This window comes from Barbus barbus, assembly GCF_936440315.1.
Source record: "Barbus barbus genome assembly, chromosome: 48".
NCBI classification, from domain to species: Eukaryota; Metazoa; Chordata; class Actinopteri; order Cypriniformes; family Cyprinidae; genus Barbus; species Barbus barbus.
In genome coordinates this window covers 13,766,258-13,772,257 of record NC_136726.1, presented here as the reverse complement: position 1 = coordinate 13,772,257, position 6,000 = coordinate 13,766,258, and positions in this window count along the sequence as shown.

Here is a 6,000-nt window from a genome sequence, read left to right as displayed (position 1 = left end):
CAATGAACCTTCTTTGACTTAAAATAAATCCATTTAATGAAGGCTACAACAAAAATCGAATGAAATCAAATATTTGAATGGATTTGATCTAGTTTTGTATGAACTGAAATGTATTAAGTTAGGGTTGAGGTTAGGGTTACATGATACAACAACAAATATGAAAATTAATGTGTTACCAGATAACATATTTACATACATGCATCTGTCTGTTTTAGATCATATTCATGTATTATGCAAATAATATTGACATTGACATTTAACATTTACCAGAAGTAAAAAAATAAATAAATATTTTAATTAAAATATTACTAAATAAAATAACCAACCATTATATATTTCAATATTATATAAAATGTTTAATTTAAATATTCCCAATATTATTTACTTTTTGTATTATATTATATTAAAAGTAAATTATACACACACACAAATATATATATATTATATACACACACATACATATGCACACATATATCTACATACATATAAAATTGTACTTTTAATATAATAACATTAAAAAGTTTACCAAATATTTAAAAAATATTTTATTAAATACAATTTTAAACTAATTTAAAATAGTACTAAATAAAATAGAAAATAACGCTTGAGAATTTCTTAATATCTGATTTCTCTGCTACATTTAATGTTGGTCAAATGGGGAAAGGGAAGTGGTGTGTGGCCAAGTATGGTGACCCATACTCTGCATTTAACTCATCCAAGTGTACACACAGTAGTGAACACACACACGGAGCAGAGGGCAGCCAATGCTGCGGAGCCCGGGGAGCAGTTGTGGGTTCGGTGCTTTGCTCAAGGGTCTCACCTCAGTCGTTGTATTGAGGGTGGAGAGAGTGTTGGTTATTCACTCCCCCCACCTACAATCCCTGCCGGACCTGAGACCCACGACCTTCAGGTTACAAGTCCAACTCTCAACCCATTAGGCCACGACTGCCCCACCTGCGACTGACCCTGACTACTACACAAAATCAAGTTTTGATTAAGTTTTTTAATTACTTTGCATTAGCAGATTTTAATCAACTAACCTAAACACTAAATATAAAAGTTTTGGTGCCCTAACCATTTTTTTTAAAACTGTGATATAGTTCCTCTTCTCTCCATCAAAACAACAAGCTTTAAAAGTGTTTTCTAGCTTTGGAGCATCCCAAATACATCAGCTGGAGCTATGAATAGGACTGATCTGCTTCCACATCACTACGTCCAGACAACACAAGCCCAGTGGTGGCAAAACGGCACGCTAAGCATGCTTTCAGATTAAAAACACTTAATCACAATGTGTCTCTCTGAAGCTCCACAGCCTGAGACCTCTGCAGTCCATCATATGATGGGTGTAGGAAGCATGTGTGTCCGTATGGACCAGCTGTTTCCCGCTGCCCACCCTCTGGGGTCCACAGCAATTGTGTTTAAGTAGATTATCCTGCAGAGTTTAGCCATGCAGGATTTAGCCGTTTGTTGGCACTGTGAGGTGCAGGAGGCCCAGCGAGAGCCATTGAGACAGAGCGGCCTGGTGGACAATGGAGGTGAGGAACGGCCAGACCCAGGGTACAGCAGGTACGGACTGTCTGGAAACCTAGAAACCGAGCACCAGTAATCATAAGTGACAGATGCCTCTATTTGCAGCCGGGGTGGTTTAGAAATCCAAAATAATGAAACTTTACTTTGAGAATGACAGACAGAATGAGATCTGAGAGACATTGAATGGATAGTCCATTCAAAAACTACTGACTGTTTTCTGTGGAACACAAAAGAAGATAATTTGAAGAATGTTGGTAACCAAATAGTTTCAGGTCCCATTGACTTCCATATGGACAAAAAATACTGTGGAAGTCAATGGAATCTGAAATGGTTTGGTTACCAACATTCTTCAAATTATCTTCTTTTGTGTTCCACAGAAGAAAAACATACAGGTTTGGAATGACATTAAGGTGAGTAAATGATGACAGAATTGACATTCTTTGATGGACTATAAATCACATATTCAAACTTGACACCAGATTTGACGTCAGTGACACCAAACGCCTCTGGGTCTTGTGTACAAGTTTGAATATGCAAAATAATTCTCCTATATTCCCCACACAAACCTATTCACCTTTACCGCTTAAGACGACATAAAATGTAGTGCATCAGTTATATTAACAACTTTTTTGGTGCTTTTTGTAATTTATGTTCACTTGGGGCCCTATAATATTTTCTTTATTCTGTTTTAATGATTATATTACATTTTTGTAATCAAAAAGCATGTCCAATTAATTAAAAAAGGGCCCTGTGTTTTATCTGTTTTTTTTTTTCAAATTCTATATTTTCACAAATGTATTTGTGAAAATAGTGGTAATCAAATGAACAAAAATAGTGGTAATCAAATGAAGGCATGAAACATTAACTATTTAATGATTACATTATTATTATTACTTAGTAATAGTATTACTTAGTAATTAGTATTTTCTTCAAGTTTTATTTCATACTGTGATTTATTTGAGTGTATTGTACATCATACTACTGAATTATTAATCCAAATGTGGCAGAAATGATAGGGCCCTAGTCACTGCATGGAAAAGGGCAGTGTGAACATTCTTCAAAATTTCTCCTTTTGTGTCACATGGAAAAAAAGTCAGCCATATGGGTTTGGGATGACTTTTTCAATCAAAGGATGACACCATGTCTCCCCAAACATCTGCCTAAACTCCTTTTGAAACAGGCACAGGCACTCTCTTTCATGCACTTGACAGCTGCTGTTGGTTAAAAGGATGTGGATCAAAATGGAAAAGCTAGTAAAGACCCAATTTAAGCAACCTTGCAGATGATGGGTGTTAGCGAATATCTACAAATCTTTTGTTCGTTAACAAAAGAACCTTGGTGGCCTCTTGACCCTGGACAGCATAACACTGGCCAAGTGTGACTTGGACATGAACATACGCGAACGGGTTGGAATGATGTGACACAGCCCTGAAGGCAAAGCCTGAAAAGCAGAACGACAACCTATGAAGCCATATAACTCCATAAATACCAGACATCACACAAACAAAATTGCAGTTGGGATTTTTGACATTTAAAAATGGCATTTTTAGTATTATAAAATATTTAAATATTTAATGTAATCCAATATTTAATTCAAAACATACAATAATAATATAGCCTCCATATTAAATAAATGTATTAATAGAAAGGAAAGCATGCACAATATAAGCTATGCATTAGTGACCTCAGTCTTTTGGACTCTTTAGATGTAATTGCGGCAGCACTAATTATCAATATTCATGCTTAAATAACCTTTAGGTGGCTAAACTTCATTTAGTATTCATGTGGTCACAATGGGAGTGAGCTGGGATTGTGGTTTTGTTGGACCTTAAACTGTACATTCAAGAAGCCATTAACTATGAAAGACAAAGCCAGCAACTGCACCTGGGATCAGGTAAAGATATTTAGGGCCCTATAAAAGCAGTTTTATTTATTTTTTCCAAATTCAGCTTTTTCCATTTGAATTTTTCTGGATTCCATTTTAATCTGCAAATGAAAGTTTATTAATCAAAAAGCATGCCTTGAAATCTTGAAACTGCATATTCACAAGGTCAGAAATTGACAAATATAATAGATTTCAATAAAATCCATCCATTCATCCAATTCCTAAAAGTATAAATAAAATTGATAAAGTTCAATACAAAAAAACTTTTCCACTCAATATACTTTGCTTGTGAAATGTATTTGTGCATATTAAAAATTACTAACTGTACACCAATTATGTTTACTACGCTGTTGCTATCTTAGCATTGTCAAACTCTATTGAAATCAAAGAGTCAAATCTCCTGTGCATTTCAAGTTGATGCCTATGTAGAGCGTTCAAAATCAGTCGAGAAGTTCATTTAAAGTGCTGCATTGGAAGAGAGCTAAAGCATTACTCACCTCTGCCTAAGTTACATTTATAACAACCGAGTGACCATGCACTTTAAAAACTTCGCACGGACTCAGGTTTCTAGATGGCTGAAACCATTCCCTAATGACCCGATCCGCTGGGGCAGACGCAGCCTTCTAAACAGCAGGGTGATGCTGGGAAATCAGGAGCTAAGCCATAAATAAGTAAACACCACTCCGGCTCAGTGTTGTTAATCATGGGAGTTCATACTGCACATATTTCCCTTGAGATTTGATCCCACCACATCTTTCCTCAGAATTGTTTATGCAACATCTAGAGCACAGCCACCAACACGGTCACCTGAATCTCAATGTGATCAGATTAGATCAGCAGTTCCTTGATCAGCTTTCCTACTTTCATTCAGTGTTGTTGCGCAACCATCACACCCGAGCGAACGACAATGGCTATCGCACCCCTATCCAACAGCCCGACACGAACCTACACGCATAGACGATTGTGTGCTGTTTTTCAAACCTTGTATCCCATTACTGCATTGTCAGGGTTGCCAGATATGCTGTAATCTTTTCCCCTGGGAGCCCCTGGAAACCATATACAGAAGAGGAAGATCAAACGCTGGGCATAGTATCACATGTCTCCGCAGCTCGTACGGAGCGTGACACACACATGGCATACAGGGACAGAGGTTTTTCCCATAGCCTCCCACACTCTGGCTCTTTTCAGAGGTGGGGCGTCTGGTAATTACATGATTAGGAAAATAACCACACCACAGATTCAGCCAGGTTTGTGAAGATGGCAAGCTGTGGTGGCGAGAAAAAAAAACACACGAAAAAAATTATTCCAGTGGAAGCACTGTTAACTTCAAAAAAGGAAAAAAAAGTTCAAAGTAGAATTTTTCCTCTGATGAACTACTTATAACTACAATATAGAAATCATTCAAATGTTAAAATATTTATAAAAAATATAGAGGTTTTAATATATATAAATATATTTTTATAAAGTATATTTGTTGTTTTTTGTTGGTTGGTGGGGGTTTTATGTTCATTGCTAACATCTGGTCAAAGTATATGCATATGTGAATAAATTCTAGAGCTGTGTGGAACAGTTTGCTAACTGAATGAGAAAGATCTTTATTGCATGTATGTTTACACATATGAGGAATTTGTTATAGTGACAGAAGCCGTTCTGGTGCTTAGAGCTCTGTAGCGTCGACCAGACGGTAACAGTTCAAAGAGGAAGTGTGCTGGGTGTGAGGGGTCCAGAGTGATTTTGCCAGTCCTTTTGCTCACTCTGGATAAGTACAGCTCTTGGAGAGTGGGGAGGGTTGTACCAATGATTCGCTCAGCAGTCCGGACTACTCTCCGTAGTCTTCTGCGGTCAGATTTGGTAGCTGAGCTGAACCAGACAGTTATTGAAGTGCAGAGGACAGATTCAATGATGGTGGAGTAGAACCAGCAGCTTTTCAGCAGCTCCTGTGGCAGGTTGAACTTCCTCAGCTGGCGAAAGAACTACAGCCTCTGCTGGGCCTTTTTCACAATGGACTCAATGTGATTGTCCCCCTTCAGGTCCTGAAAGATGGTGGTGCCCAGGAATCTGAATGACTCCACTGCAGTCACAGTGCTGTTCGTGATGGTGAGTGGGGGAGAGCAGGGGGGTTTCTCCTGAAGTCCACGATCATCTCCACAGTTTTGAGCGTGTTGAGCTCCAGGTTGTTGAGACTGCACCAGACAGCCAACTCCTTAACCTCCTGTCTGTAAGCAGACTCGTCACCGTCCTGGATGAGGCCGATCAGTGTGACGTCATCTGCAAACTTTAGATGACACCCCACTCATCGGCCTTATTCATAATTGGATATACGTTTTAGGAAATCCTGTTACAGCCACCAATGATAAATAAAAAAGAAGTGGAAAAATTAAAGTATAAAATGCATTTTATATACTATAACCAAAATTAAATTGAATTAAAATAAAATGAAATAAAAACAAAAATAATATAAATAAAAAGAACAGAAATAAAATAAAATGTTTAAAAGAAACAAAAACAGAAAAAAAGAAACGAAACTAAGCAAAAGGCAAAACAAAGCAAAAACTAAACTAACAAAAAAAGCAAAAAAAGAATAA